Genomic DNA, 17,530 nt, shown 5'->3' with positions numbered 1-17,530 from the left:
GATGAAGAGAAATTGACAGAAACCTTGGACCATGGCATTTTAGAATATATAATAATCAAGAAGTATATACTGGGCATAGGCAATAAGGTCACCAGTCTTGGAAAAAGTAAGTTATCAAAACTTTAAAGAAACTAGACTGACTCCCATTGTTACACATGATGGATTAAGGATAGAACGAGGACGTACAAATACCCTTCCAAAAGAATTCCCTGAGAGAGAGGTGCCTAAAGTGATCATTGTCTCTGTATAGACAGTTCTGTCCTGAATCCATCCTTTTGTTTTTAATTTTATAGATCAAGGAGGTTCAGATCTCTAAATATACTGTGCACATACCAGAAACTCTTCAGAATGAGTTAAGAATTGGGGGAAATGCTGAGAAATTAAAGAAAACTTTTAGGTGTATTCACATCAGAAGACGTTGAAGAAAAAAACAAGACATAATTACGATCTGAAGATCAGATTAAAACTCCTGGTTTTGCTCATCACTAGCTGGGGATCTTCTTACCTAAACCAATTTGAACCGTAGTTTCCTCATCTTTGAACCGTAGTTTCCTCATCTATGAAACAGTTACCTCACCCTAAAATTTATGGTGAGGATTAAATAAAATTAGGAAAAATATTTAGCACAATGGCTGATAAATAATCAGTTTTCTTTTAAAAGCATTAGTTGCCATAAATATCATTACTATTAACGATATATACCCAATTCCTGGGGCTTAAGACATGATAATGGGAGGAGAATTGAATTCCAGTTTTTATCATCTATAACAATACCTATCACTTAAAAGTTTGTTTCATTTACACATCTGCACATATGATGAGCATTAATTCTTTCAACACTCAAGACTATGATGGACAAATTGACTAGGACTTGCCCAGGAATAGAAATTTTGGCATCCCTTCATATTGATACCAAATCTGTAATCCATATGCATTAGGTATGATTTAACAAAGTGGGAATTAATACGACCATATTATTCTTCAATTCATACTTCATCCTCTTATTCACATGGATATCTGGGAAGTCAAATTGACTTAAAATTCAAATATGCTATATCTAACATAGAGAATATATTCAACAAATGTTTGGTGAATAAATAAATCAATGAATAAGAAACTGAAGAGAACTTGGAAAAATAAAAAGAAGTGATTATTAGGTGCTGGTATGAGGGTGATATTTGTTTCTCTTTTATTTATTTTTATTATTATAATATTATTTCTCTATTACATAAAATAATTTTTAAAAGGAATCAAGATATACTTGGTACATAATGTTCTCCTGGTTTTCCGTTATGATAACTCTATCAAAAGAAGAAGCAAATCTAATTTATTGTAACTTGTGTTTTATGGCTTCTGATCACTGCCACATTCTATTCAATGTGTCCACAAGTTACTTATTCAATTATCTGTTCGGGATGCTGCTCAAATTTGATGTCAAACAAGTTGGTCCAAATTTATAGTATCCACCTTTTTTCTTTTTTGACTACCAAGTAAATATTTGTCTATATATCTAAACTATTAGGCTGAAGAAATGACATGACTAATGGAGATATGCTATTTATGAGGATAAATATGTGGGGTTTGTAGTGTATTTCTTTTGTTGTTCTTGAAAAAAGAGGCTAGACTGATTCTGAATTAGTTTGTGAATTATTCATTTTGTGGGGTACTAGATTTAAACTGGAAATAAAAAATTTAGAAACTAAATATGCTTCTTCATCTCTTCTGATACAGGTTTTATTTCCAAGGAGACTTAACTTGTGGACAAAGCCAATACATTATGTTATTCATTCATTCAATAAATATTTACTGCATATACTTTATCTACAAAGTGCTGCAGGGTGAATTAAAATTAAATAAATTGTATATACTTAATAAATGTGTAATGTGATAAAAGATGTACAGTTCCTCAAAACCCAACTGAGAATCATAAGTTTAAGAGAAGTATTGGTATTGGCCAAGGCTTATTAGAGAAGGTGGCATTTCACCGATCCTTCAAGAAGTGATAAAATATGTAGAAGAAGAAACTAAGAATGGGTGTGGGGTGGGGTGCTTAGACCAAGCAGAAGAAACTACATAAGCAATGAAAAGGGTAAACATGCTGGGCACTTATGGGAAGTAGGGAATATTTCCACTAAGGATGAGTGTTTTACAAAGGATGTAAAGGAAGACAAAGTTAAAGATGAAGGTTTGGATGAGATATGGGGATCAATAAATTCCCGGCTAAGAAATTTGGATTTATTCTATAAGAAATAGGGAAATCATCGATGTGTTTACATGGAGAAGTGACATTGTCACAATGACACTTCAGGAAAATTATTTTCCTGATGTTTTTAAATACATTTAAGAGAAAGAGCTTGAGATGGGCAATTACTAAAAAAGTCCAAGTAAGTAATAGTAATGCATTAGTCTAGAGTGATGGTGTAATATGCTTTATCTTTTTAATAAATATATTCTGAAAATTTAACACAATGCTTTGTGTTATAAACAAATCAAATAAAGAAAATATTTATTTAGTATCACCTTGCTTAAAACCCAGGCAAGATGACATTTTAAAGTTTAATTATGGTGAAGTCAAAACTTAAAAATAATTCTATCATTATTGACATTCATGATAATGCAGTTCATGAGTATAAATAAAATATGATACCTAAACATCTCATAGTGTTTCACAAGCAAATGGATATAAATAAAAAAGTAATCATAGGAAAAGAGACCTCCACCAAAATGTAAAATGGAAAGTTGTGTTTAGGCATTGATAGTTGTCATCTCAATATCCTTCCTCCCTTTCTTCTTTAGTAACAGAACCCTCAAATTTACCAAGGCATGCAGCCACCCAGAATAAAGGTTATACTTCCCAGTTTCTCTTGTAGCTAGATGAGGTTATGTCATTAAATTCTGGTAAATTGTATTTAGCAAAATTGTCCTGTGTGACTTCAAGAAAATGTCCTTAAAGAGAAAAGAGGTGTTTTGTCCCTATTCCTATTTATTCCTAGCTGCTGTGGGCCTAATGGTATGGCACCTTGCTGCAAAGATGAAAGCCAGGTTTTGAGGATGGAAAATGCAAAAATCCAGAAAGAGTGTGGATCTCTGATGATCTGGAGTCACCACACTAGTCACAAACTTTATGTTTGAGATAAATATAATTCTGTTTTGTTAAACCACTGTTGTTTTGGTTTTCCCATCACTTGCAGTGAAACCCAATCTTAAGAACTGAATATTGTTATAGCACCTTATATTAAAATTCCATGGTAACCAAAGGAACCCCAAATGTGAAATATGGCTCCAGGGTAGGCTTCATTGTACTGCTGCCACAGGGAGATACTGGATGGGATCTGGGTGGAGCAGAAAGAGGGAGTAAAGAAAGGGGGGAATTGTCTTTGCTCAAATGTATAAACCCCAGTCTGTATCCATTACAACATCTTCACTGTTATAGATATATTCCTTCTGCTAATCAAGCTGGTATAAGTAATAAATCATGAATCTGGGATTCTACATGTCATTGTACACAATAAAACCTGGATACCTTGGTCTAACTGTTCTACAAGGTGACACTGCTGCCTGGAAGTGTCTGTGGACTTGGAAGAGGCTTATTTTGCTGATGGCCTGGTACATTGGCTTGGGATTGCAGAAAAGGCCTCTCACTGCTGTAACTACCATTCAAGAGGGTGGGATGAGGAGGGAATAAAAAAGTAGAAGAGCAATTAATGGAGAAGTAAATTTTAAGAAATATATTAAACTTCCTTTTAGTCAATCTGTACATGTGTAAATGGGCCTTCCTCATGTAAGGCATTCAAGGACATGTTTCTTTGTTACTCAAAAACACCCAGGCCAGAGGATTAACTAAATATTTCTTAAATTAAGGAAAATGTCCTACATGGCCTTTACCAAAGCACAGCAGACTGTAGGGGCTTGGGCCTGGTCATTACTGGTTCCTGGGCCAGGAGGTTATGTAGCCCCATTGGCATGGGATAGCTACTGGGGCATTTCTCAGTAGCAAGAAAAGAGTGTCAGAGAGGCTCAACATAGGTGAAAGGAGTCTGTCTCAGCAAAGACATGGAACATAGAGCCACGGACCAGGAAAAGTTCAGGTAGGCATCTTGCATCAGGGAGATCTGCGAGTGAGTGAGTAGGATGTACTGGTAGGTGAGCTATGCATGGCCTGAGAGTCTGGAAACAAGTTGTGAGGAGGGCTGGCTGACATGTGGATTGGTAGCATGTGGTGAGACTCCAGCCAGGGGCACTGGAGCCCAGGTCCCAGGAGGAATAGATGGAGGATGTCAGGGACAAACCAAAAACTGAACTGAGAGTTGAAAAGCAGATAGGGGCTTGGTGACAAGGAAGGATGCAAAAGTCTGGGTAGCAAGACAAGGTACAAAATTCAAGAGGGGCCAGCAATAAAGTAAATGGATCCTGAACTACTGAACCATGTAGGGATGCAAGGGTCCTTTTATTTTGGGGACTAGAATGAGGTTGAGACCAAAATGGGAGCCAACTGGCTTCCTATCTGGAACCTAGAGGGCTTCAGAGAGAGGTAGGCAGCTAATCACATTATAGTTAACAAGAAGAACTCAGTGTGCAACTGAGAAACAGTTGCCCATTCAACCCATTCTGTGTGGCTGGCTCTTCTCTGGCTTTTGATGCACTTTAGGGCAGGTACTGTTGACTTTTCTGGTCACTCTTAGAGTAACATCTGGTCACTTTTATCCCCTAAATCACTGTTATAACATTAATATGACCAGTCTCCATGTAATTGTAAAAAATTCCAACTATACTACATTTATAACAAATCTCTCTTCTCTAACTTGAACTTTCTCAAGGGAGGGTCATCTTCCTCTCTGTTTCTTGTCATTGTGCTTCTATCTATCTCCTCCAACTTTCTAACTTATGGTTTTCATCCAAGGTGGAGCTCGTGGGGTTTGGCGAGAAGAAGATGAGGGAGCAGGAAGTAATTTATTTGTCCAATACTGTCACACAGAACAGGAGCTGGTGTTTTGGGGGCTTGGCAAGTGTTTAAAATTCTATTTCTCTTTTGAGATGCTTTTCAAGCTTCTTTGGAGATAAGCCCATTGCTGATGATCATCTATTTGAAGTTCCTGTGGTTCAGTGCAATGCACATCCTCAGTTCCTAGACATCCAGTATACACATCCAGCTTCTATCTTTTGCAGTCAAATCAGGTCTCCAGGCAGTCTTGGAGAGGATCAAAGCTACCCCACCTGTCCCTCCTCTTGTACTCCTTCCCTCGCCTGGTTGATGGAAACCGCTTTTTCCTTATTCGCCCCCAACAAATTCTGGAAGAACAGGCTGCCCCAATGTATCAGCTTCTCTTAGTTCCACCACTGGGGCAACCAGTCAGCCATCCAGTCACAGTCAGCCTCCTACCCTTCAATTTTTCTGGCCTGAGACTGTGTCCACTGTATCTTCCAAGTAGCAAAGGACATGACAAGCTCTTGTAGTGGTTCTTTTGATGCCTTTTTTCCTGGGAGGTAGGGGAGTCACAGTTCTCTGACAGGTCTCTGATAGGTCTACCTACACAAAACTAGCATTTGACCAGCTCCTTTACAAGTCCCACATGGTAATTTCACATCTCATTTTGAAATACGGAGTAGTTTGCACATACTCTTAACGATTCAGCCAAAGCTGAGTCTTAAATACTTTCCAATTATAATCACAAACATCTACTTTTTAAAAAAATTTAGACTTCATCAAGTTTAGATATCCTTCGTTGGACTTTTTTGTTACTATTGTTCCTAAAATAATTTGCTTCTATTAACAAGCTTCATTACCAAAAATGATGCCATCCACTGACTATAATAGAACAGCATGTTGAGGTGTCAAAAGATCCCTCTCTACCACCATTTATTCACATATCTATTATAAACAGTCACAGACGATTTTGAATGTCAAGGAAATATCATTTGCTATATAGAAGACTTGCTAAATATTCCTACGGTATGTCTTTTCTTACTAATTTTCACAAGAGGACCCCTTTTTTCCCCCAAATTCTTCTTGAGTCAGGTATTTTAGTATAAGATCACTTTAACAGAATTAATATGTTACATTTTACCTCTGAACAAGAATGGTGGATGAGGTTGCACTTAGACAATTACACATCATTCCAAATTTCCATTGGCTGACTTTCAGGAAATTTGCCTAAAGTATTTGGGGTGTGTTTGCTATTACCCAACCTTTTTTGTGTTACAGTTAGCCATTGTCTTTTTCATCTGTTATTTAACATCTGCAAAGGTTCTTCCGTGCCATGTCCAAGCTAACAATAAAGCCATTAAAGATACTTGGCATGATTAGAGATAATTTAAGCCATATAACAAGCAGGAAATTTTTCTGGAAACTTTGATTTTTTTTTTTTTCTATTTTGGTTTAATGATAATATGGCAATGACTTAGCTCTTTCAGAAATAGTAAAATAAAATATTAAAAGCTTCCATATAAGTTATCCTTTTGCATTCAGGATAAAAAATAACTTTGGAAGCTTAAAAGTTAATATCTAATATATAGGCCCTGATTGAGGGCTTGGCTTTCTCCTACTGTTGATCTTTGGGCATCCTATTATTTCAGACACTTTTAAAAACATCTACTCTGATACTTGTTGGAGAGAGAGAAAAAGAACAAGAGGTCTGCAGCATCACTACCAAATACAAATTGGTTGGTAATACTAGCAATGAAACACTTCTTTATTCATCAAACAATAATTAATAAAATGTCTACTCAGTTAATAAGATAATTCAGTTATTGTGTGTGTGGTGGGAGGAGAAAGAATAAAAAAGAGGACAACACTAAAGCTTTTGTTTCCAAGTTATTCTATATGTGAAAGCAGCATTTTAAAAAGGCAAAAGGATACAGGATCAAATGTATCTAGAAACTGTCACATATGAACTGAAGTATCATAGGAGAACTACCAAAAATGAAGAAATCAAATCATATTATGTGAGGAGATAGGGGAGAAACTGGAAATACTAGTTTGCCAAAGACCATCTCAAGGGAAATATGTTAGCTGTTTCATGTACTGGCAGGACTGTAGAGAGAATAGATTCTGATAGTTCCTGATTTCTTAAAGAACAAAGCCCATACATCTCAGTTTGGCATACAAAATTTTGCACAATCTAATTCCAAACTACCTTTCCAAGTTATGTCTTTCTAATTGCAAACACATCAGCTCCAGACATTTTGCCATGTGTCATTTTCCTACGTAGAATGCCTTACTCCTCTTTTCTGCCTAAAGGACATTTACTCATCCTTTAAGCATCATTTTGAATGTCTAGGTAAACATGTAACTTTTTATTCTATACCCATACCCTTATAGAAATGACTAAAGGAATACAAAAATAGAAAAAAACTACCTTAGGATTGAAAAATAGAGATGAATACCCCGTACATGCTTGGAAATCTAGGAATGCTTGCTAGATGTAATGCAGTTGGGTCCAGGTAGAGAAAAGACATCAAAACCAATTTGCCACTTTTCTCCTTTAAGGTAGCTGATATTTTAGGAAGCAAGCAAGCAGAGGAGCTCCAAGATTCTCCTTGTGGGACAAAGAAAGAACAAACCTCCAAGGATATTTTTCTATGAGGGCTTGATAATATTCAAAAGTAGCTGTGATTGGATCTCTCAGAGTTCTTAAGCTACTGTCTCAATTCGAAAAACAGTAGTTTTTAACAGTGTGCAAAAACATCAGAGATGAAGGCTGGGCTAGAGTGTGCATGAACTTGGCAAACAGAAACCTATGTTTAAAAAACTGGTTTATTCTTCTACCTGATGTGAAAACAACAAAGCTATAATAATTATTGCAGTATGTATTGATGAACAATGATCAGAAAGCACTATTTCAGAAACAAACTCAAACACATGAGTTTTATTAACTTTTCTTTTTCAAAAATATGAATCAAATGTGACATTTTTAATTACAATTTTACTTAAGAATAACATTTATTATTATATTTAAATGTGAAGCCTTAAGAAAAAAAAGGGAGAAAAAAACAATAACTGTGAAAATTTTTTGCTGGCAGATCTGCCATTTATAAAGGGTTAAAGGGAGTCATTTAGGCTGAAGTAAAAGTCCCCTAGATAGGAACTCAAAGCCATATGGGGAAATAATACTTACAAAAGTAGTTACATAGGTAAATATAAAAACCAGTATTATTACTGTTTTGGTTCGTAACTCCTCACTTGTTCTATGTTATTTTAAAAAGTAAATGTAGAAAACTATAATTTTATTTTATTTTTATAATTGTAAATAATTATAAATTGATGTTAATTGGCAAACAATATATGAACGTTATCCATTGCAAGTTTTATTAACTTTTATTAGCCCCAATTTCGTCAGTTGTAAAGCAGAGATGATGATAATGATGATGATAATAATCATAACACATAATACATAATATAAAAATAGCATTGTAATTTTTAAATAAAATAATGCATATTAAATGATAAACACAAGAAGCATAGCATACAGTAAGTCCCAGCTTTACTTTATTTATCTAACTAGTTTTAAAAAACTATTTTATCCAATATGAGATTATAATTCAACTTCTTAAAGTTTATTCTTAGGAAGTAATCAGTGGTGCAAGGAAAATTTTGCTTATGATGACGAAAACTGCTGCATTATTTTTAAAGAGAAAAAATTAATAACATTATTTTTATAAACATAGAGTTTAACTAAACTGTGATTCATCTGCAAAATAGACTACTAATAGCTCAAAAAAATTTTTAAAGAATATTTTATGAAGTAAAAAAAATTCTTGAGGTTGTATTAAGTGAAAGAAAAGAAAGGTTTACAAGACATCATGTCACACCTTCCCACTTGCTCTCCTTATAAAGCCATCAGAACCACACCTATTTACTCCATGAATGGATAGACTCATTTACAAAGGTACAATTCTCACAATTTAATCACTCTTAAAGGCCCCACCTTTCAAATACCATAATTGGATTTCCCACCCTCCTAACACGGTTACAATGGAGGTCAAGCTTCAATGAGTTTTGGGGGGACGATCAACCTACAGCACGAGCGCACTTCAAATAGTTCATGGAAAATGGAATTAAAAGATAATACGAATCCTTCCATGAATTTTTTGAATTCCCATCATATACTCAGTGAACAATTCTTGAATAATAAATGAATAGATTGTTTCTACATGATCCCCAGGGATAAATTCAGAGCCAGTGGACATATTTTAGAGGGAGAAGATTCTTGCCATACATTAGAAAGAACTTTCTTAGAGCTAAGGTAGTTCATAGAGGTGGGATGACTAACTCAGGAGGTATAGAGTTCCCTTTGTGGCAAGGAATATAAGCCTCTGCTAAATAAATACATACTGGGGTTGAACAAAGAAAATTCATGCAGATAGTTATTTGGACACTATTCTAAAATTCATAATTTTCAAATATTATATTTATTTCAAATTAACAAAATAGCTAATAACTCTTTGGAAATCTAGTCTTTGCAATCTAAGATCCTTTGAAATGAATGTAAGAAAAAGTAAGTTGTTATGGTTTTAATGGGGTCAGGTAGTATTAGCACCATCTACTGGCATATAAACAGTGCTATGATTGTGTTAACGTTTATGCAAATTGCCTGAGACAGTACATAATTGGTATTCAATAAAAGTTGGTTTTCTTTCCTTTCCCTTTTCTAGAAGGTTAAGAAAAATTAATGTCTTGAAGTTTCCAAATTTCCTTTATTTAAAATAAATTCCTATATTTGATAAGAGTAACTAAGGTAATACGCAAAGTTCAATCAGTTTTAGACTTAAAATATCTGATCAGAGTACAAAGGATTGCAAGTTGACAAAATATGAGATTATAATTCAACTAAACATATGTTGAATACTTACTCTAATCAAAAATAATGCAAGGTGGGAATACAAATATGAATAAGTTATTTTTGATGACACATTTTAATTATTGGAATAAAAAGTAAGCTTTCTTCATTGTGCTTTAGTAGAAGAAAACATTAAATCAAATACATATTTCGTTGTAAATATCTGATGATTATAGAGTTTAAAACATCTCATAAATAGCTAACCTGGCACTGGCTCATCTTCATGGTATAGATTAAACACATATCCACACATATATTTTTCAACAATTATAATCCTGCTCTGTTGGAGTTGGTTTTTCATAAAATGTTACCTATAAATATATGTATAATTACATATCATGCGCATATTTCTATGTGTATGAATATATGTATATATAAGCATGTATATATTTATAAAGGCTCCAAATTGCTGCAGTTTAGGGTATAGATTAAACACATACCCACACACATATTTTTCTCCAGTTATGAACCTCTGTTAAAGTTTGATTTTTCAAAAAATGTTCCCTACCTACCACAACTTTACTGTTTTTTTCTTCCACTGCACCCCCCAAGAAATATTTAGAAGCAAACATCATATTACATAATGTTATTGGTTTTTAACCTGAATTTTGTTAAGTAATAGACAATGAAATTATATCTAATCCCCATCCCAGTATCTCCTGGGGAATGATTATGTATGTGGCCTATGCAAAGTTTAGTTCATTCTTTCAACATCGTAAGAAACTGTAGTCACAGTTAGAAAAGAGTAGTGACTGATAAATGCTTATTTAAAATATGCCCCTAAACCAGGCTGGAACCCTGAAATGTTAGGTCTCTTTCAGAAGTGTTTATCCAAATTCACAAATCTTTCAGATTGTGTCTGTACAGAGTTGCTGACTCAAGTAATTTGTTCAAAGAGGCTTCTGTGGTACGCTTCTATGTTACTCCAACAAAAATATTTTCAAAAGCAAGGAACTTTTTATCTAGAAAGAACATTTCTACACACTGAAAAGTTTATTTCAACAATTCTGCTTCTTAAGACAAAATAAGCTGTGAAACTGAAGAAGCAAAATAGATGCTTTAAGCTACATATTATCAATTCCCTTTTTGAAAAGTTCACTTAGTGGAGTCTTCCACACTATTAACTCACACCATGAAAAAATCTGAAAACAGCACAATAATTAAAAGACAGGTGAGGAAAAACAAGAGTTTGAGAACTCTACTGGGGTGTGTGAATTCCAGGATGCACTTATTGCACTAAGATATTAGGGATATAGCACAGGTTTTAAGACCACACTGGCAAAGACTCAAATCCTACTTTTGATATTCACTAACCATGTGTTCTTTGGGCAGTTCACTTCATTTCTAGCAGTCTCATGTGTAAATTAGGATAACTAATAACTACATGTTAGCATTGTTGTAAATTTAAATTAGATCCCCCACACATCATGTGTCACATGGGGACACTTAAATATCGATATTCTGCATTTTTTGACAAATAATTGGGGGGTGGGCAGATAGGAGGAATCAAAACAGCATTAGGAATACTCATGGTACAATTTTGGCTTTATTTTTCCTTTTTTTCAAAATAATACTGGACAATTTATAGAGTTATTCCAGGTAAGGCAGGCTACCATGCTTGCCTTTTGCTTATTTTATTTTTGGTAGAAATCATGTGACAATGAAATAGATTGCATTTTCAGAGACAGAGACCTGAGGTTAAATGAAGGATGGGTGAATGTGATTGCACCGAAATATTTTATAGTTTAAAGATTTCAAGAGCATGTTCACACATAACCCCACTCATATCACTTTGTGTCTGTGTAAGGCATGGATATTTGAGGCAGAGCCAGATGTATTGCTAGGCATGACATGAGGATACATGGCACACAGTTTGGGTAATTTAAGCCTCCATGTTTCCTGATAGAATGCTGTAAGCAGATGGTAGCGGCAGCAGAAGACTGCTGAGCAAAATAAAGACAAACTCTGGGGTATTGTCATGGCTGGCTTCCCACCAGTGCATGGGCCTCCACAAGTTTGATATTCATTCATTTGACAAATATTGATGAAGCACCAACTTTGTGCCAGCTCTATACCGTTACTAGTTGGAATATAACAGTAAAGAAAACTCGTATGGTTCTTGCTGCTCAGTCTAGTGTCAGAAAGAAGATGTATCTTTAGGTACATGTGAAGGTAATTAGAACATTAATAAAAAAGAAGACTGGAGAGCTTCATGAAGAGGACTCAAAGATTTAGTAGACATCCACTAATGATACCTATAATATCTGATAACAGTTATGCTTGTGCAAAAAGATGATATATGAATATGTAACCACAACTATTGCTTAAATAGGTAAAACAAACCAAAAGGGTTAGAACAGTTAAAAGATTTTCTGAATATAAAATATTCTACATAATGAGTCTCTTATTTGGGTGATTCTTAAAAATCTGATGATCACTGTTTGCTTAGAATTTAGAATTCTCGTTTTTTGGAGACCTAATTTCAAGAATTTCTTCAAGAGGATTCCAGACATTAATATCTTTTTAGGTTGGTCTTTTAAAAATAAAATGCCTAGATGATTTAAAAAGGTAAAATATATATGATGTCTCTGTCTTCTTATTTTAGCTATTGAATTGTCAAGTGTGTTAAATGACACCAAATGACATGGCCTCGGACCCAAAATGATGGAACTGCAGCTTGTAAAATTAAGAAAGATGATGTTAAGAATATTTAGGTATATTAATTAGTGATAGTGTCTTTCTGGGAAGAATCAGATCAATGCACATTTCAATCAATACAAAGGAGTCTTTCTTTGGCTCCAGTTCTCAGGCTCACCCACCTGTTTTCTGCCAATCATTGAAAGGGCCTTAGTTGGCTTTTCAGCACTTCCAGTCATTTATTAGTATTCTAAAATGGTTTTTCTTCATATTGCCTGAGAAGAATGAGAAAAAAATTATATTTGCATAGCTGCATTCCTGTGTTGCCAGCTTGAAATACTTACAGATGTCTTTTGTTCAATCAGAAATAAGTAATTTTCCACGTTATTTTCAAAATCAAGATCTTTCCTTTTCCTAAAATTAATCTCAACTTCTAAATAGCCATGGTTTGAATTTAAATATGAAAATATATTTGCTTCTAAGGTTATCTCAGAAACATGCATGATTTTAAACTGATTTCTGATGCAGGTACCATCAGGAAATATTAAGTTCTGTCTATGAGCTTAATTATTAATAATGAAAACCAGCTATTATTTTTCAAGAATGCTTAAGAAATAAAGTTGGTATAATTTTTCCCATTTTTCTGTTGAGGAAACTTGGGCCCAAGGCAGACAATTAACTTTCTCACTGCTACAGAGCTAAGAAGAGTCAGGGTCTGAACCTAAGTCTCTTACTTCAAAATTCATGTACTTGGCCACAAAGGTTTTGTTTTGATCAGAAATTTAAAAGACTATTTTGCCTGTTATTTGAGATAGTTTTATGTTATAGCTCATAAAGTTTATCATGGTAGAAAATGGACTCAAAAAAGATCTAATAGGGATATTTTGTTTCTGGCATGAATATTGTTTAGTTCACTATCTTTATTACTGTAAATAATAAATACCAATTTCTTATGCATAAAGAGCAGGGTAGATCCTGCCCTCTAGAAACTGGAGTAATATTAAAACAATAATTCTTAACTGCTTTTAGTCTTTTTAAAAACAGAAATCTTGATAGCTGCATTTACTATACACCCTCCCACACATATATGTTTTTACTTTAACAATTCTTAAATTTATTCTTAAAAATTTATGTATCCCAAACAGGATGCCACTATTTAATATTTTTCCTTAAAACATTTTTATTTGTGAGTATAAAATATTTCCTGGTCTTCTTCCAAATGTTCATTTAATATTTAACCAAATTGTCATTGCTAACTAAAATTTCAGAAAAGGAGCCCTTCTGTGATGAATAGTATCAGAATGTTACCAGTCGATATCTTTGGTTGCAAGATGTAGAAAACAACTCTAGTTAACTTAGGCAAAAAAGAATGTTTATAGCAAGCACATAGGGTGGTTCCTACAGGTGAAAAAAAAGTTGAAAAATCTAAGAAAGAGCAAGAATCAGGGCAGCTCAAGGAAACGAGGGACACTGTCTTCAGAGGCAACCTCTTGAATGAATCAGCATCAATCACATACTATCTTGGGTCACTAAGCTCATTCATTTTCCAGGGATAGGAGACATGATTTGCTTCCCTTGAGGCAGAAATCCATTTGCTTCCAGGGAAGGTCAAGGCACTTTTATTTCCCCTCTTACCAAACTGTATAGAATAAGGAAAAAGTAATTTCCTCAGGACAAAATAGGAGTGCTTTAGCCAAAAAAGGGGCAATGGGTACTGGGATGCCAAAATAAATTTAAAAAGTAAAAATCCCAATACAGTAACTGCAGCATGCAATTTTCTCAGTATTTTTTAAATAAAGAGGTCAACGTTTGTTCTTCTTAACACTAAATTTCTGTTATTTAGGTAGCCATTAAACAGTAACTTTTTAGACGTACTCAATATTATTAGTGCTACCAAAGTAAGGAACAATACATTTCTAGAATCAGTTTGCATTTTCAGCATCTACAGAAAAAGATATTTTCCAGGTATAAGATTTTCATTTCCAAAGTATTAATTTAACCTTATTTTATTTTATTTTATTTACAGGAGGACTCAAATAGTCATCTAGGAACTTAATTTCATTTCCTACTTTTTTCTGCCCTTCTCTTCCCAGCATCTAACACACCCATTTTGGCTCATACATTGTTTTCATAAGTAACTTCTGAGAAAAACTACAGATATAATTTCTGTGTTCCAGGTGTTGTCTTCAGTCTGAGTATTTCAGCTTCTTATTCTGATGCTCATCATTACCAAGCTTTCTAAGTAATGAATATTTTACTTTAAAAGTAAAGATCACTTGACCTTAGTGTATTCAACTTTACTTTTCTAAACTTTCTTTTGTCAACTCAGTATTTTTTTTAATAGCACCTCCTGTGAACTTTCTAACTTTGAAACCTATGCAGAAAATATATCTATTTTTACCATCTGTCTATCTCACATTGTATTATTAGGAAAGAACTTTTCAGTATGAATTTCATGAGATCAGGCTGGTGACTAATTCCTATCTCAATGGTTGCAGGGTGAGTTTCTTAACACTTCTTCCCCTGGATTTCTGAAGAGTTCCTCTGTTCTGTGGCCTGTCGCTCTATGTCATTTGCTATGTAGAAAAGTTTCAACATAAATACAGATTCAATTGAAATAGTAATTACTTCTGGGGGGCAGGATCCTTTCTTGAGTGCAGTAATGTTCTGTTCCTTGATCTAGGTGCTGGTTAAATGCTGCGTTTTGTTTACTTTGTGAAAATTCATCAGCTGTACACTTAGGATTTGTGCACCTTTCTCAAAAATATTGCTTAAAAAGGAAAATCGCTTTTTGTTTACGTTCAATTATATGTTGGCCCATTTTCCACTGAGGTGTTCATAATTTTTTAATTGATCTATAAGAGCTCTTCCAGCCACCCAGGCCAAAATCCTTGGAGTCATCCTTGGCTTCTCTCTTTCTCTAACCCTTTGTCCCACTTGTAGGCAAATACTTCCAGTGGCACCTTCAAAATAGATCCATAAGCCTACCTCTTCCCCCCACGCCACTGCTACCACCCCAGCTAAGCCAGCACAATAGGTTATTGCAATGGCCAGGTAAATGGTCTCCCTACGCCCACACTGCCCCAGCCCTTAGTCAGTCTATATATTACACAGTAGCCAGAGAGATCGTGTCCAAATGCTGGATAAAGTGTATTATTCCTCTGCTCCCAACACTCCAGTGGCTTCACATTTTACTCCAAGTAAAAGCCAAAACCATGACTGTGACTCACAGGGTCTTGTATAACTGGCCCAGGGTGACCTCTCTGACGTCATCTCCCACTACTCATCCTTTCTCTCACTGCCTCACACGTGGTCTCCTTGCTGTTCTTTTAACACAGTAGACAAGCTGCAGCATCAAGTTCTTTGCAGGCATAGTTCCCTCTGCCTGGAAAGCTCTTCCTCAAGATACCCATTAACACATCTTGCTCTTCTCACTTTAGGTCTTAATGCAGATGTCACTTTCTCATTGAGACCTTCCCTGACCATCCTATTGAAAGTTGCAACTCTTTCCTTACAGCATTTCCTATCCCTTCCTCTGCTTTACTTTTAGACTTACCAATATACTGTGTAGATAGGTATACAGAAAAATATAATTATAGATATAGGTACATATATTTATAGACCTGGTCAGCAAGAGATTGTTCTATATACCTCTTGCCAACCACGAGGATTACATTTTTGAAAAAAATCCTATGATTATTAAAATCACTGTTAGCAATAACAAGGTCTCAGAAAATAGATGATACATTTTAAAAACTATCAAAGTAACATTACATATGCAGATTTAAAACATGGTAAATAGAAATTATACAAGGCATCTGCTTCCAAAACAACCTAGCTAATCAACAATAAAATCCTACCCTCAGGTGCTCCTTCTAAATTTCCTTCAATTGTTCAAAAAATATTGCTGAAGCTTTCTGTTCTCCTACAAATTTTCATTTCTGTAGACAACGATAGCTGTTTATATTTTTTATATTAGCCCTTATTGAAATAAAAATATTGTATGTTTACATACATTCTTTTTTGTTTCCGAGTTGTGGGTGGGGATTTATTGGTGCATCAGGAAACCAATTTAGTGGATTATGGCCGTTTTTTATTAAAATATAATAGAATAAAAAATGAAAATATTAGTGTGAATCCCAAAACTAAAAGGTAAATATTACTATATAAAACTTTTGTTTTGTGTGTGTGCTGAGGTCATGATGTTCAATGAATTTCCTACTGAGGTTTGCCATAAAAATGTTTGGAATACACTGTTCTAGACACATCTGCTGCCTCAAGCCACCCAGAAACTTGCATGTCTGCCATCCAGTGTTTGCTTTAAACAAAAAAATATTCCCATGTTTCTTTATTTGGGGATAGGTAGTCAGGAGAATCAGACATTTCTAGGAGTCAAAATGCTGTCAGCCATAAAGTATATTATATCCAGAAAGGAAGGTTTCAGTGCAATAATTAAAATAAAGAGGATAACCAGTACTACTCAAGTGGTCATTGTTCAGAATGGTTATCACTGATTCATTTAGTGCTTCCTTTTCTTGGAGTGTATCTCCCATGATAAATGGGCCTAAGTAATTTGTTTTTAAATCCCAAGTACACGATAGAATATAATGTATCTATTTGCTTCAATATTCAAAGAGAATTACTTAACTCTAGCACTCTGTTTTTGTCTAGAAACTCTAGCACTCTGTGTTTGTCCAGAACTCTAATCCCAATTCACATTCCTCTTCCTTAGACCGCCATTAACATGAATGGTTCAGAAATGAAATATGTCTGATTAGGTTTTGCTGATCCACTCACAACCCACTGCTCACAGCACTGATATGTTGACATCTATATAGGCTCCTTTGTTTCCCCCTGTTGAACTGGTGTTCATTGGGGGAAGCAAATGCAAACATATCAACACTCTGATTAGTGGTTCTGTTGTGCTAAAGTCAGCTCTGACACAGAGTCTCATGTTTTCTGTTGGCCTCCATTAAACTGTGGTAAGCTAACTCGCCAACTTGCATGTAGGGTAAAACCTCAGACCTTTACAGTTCTTGACCATAACTATAGTTTCA

The sequence above is a fragment of the Cynocephalus volans genome, chromosome 6 (assembly GCF_027409185.1).
Source record: "Cynocephalus volans isolate mCynVol1 chromosome 6, mCynVol1.pri, whole genome shotgun sequence".
Lineage (NCBI taxonomy): Eukaryota > Metazoa > Chordata > Mammalia > Dermoptera > Cynocephalidae > Cynocephalus > Cynocephalus volans.
Note: the sequence above shows the minus strand (reverse complement) of the source record.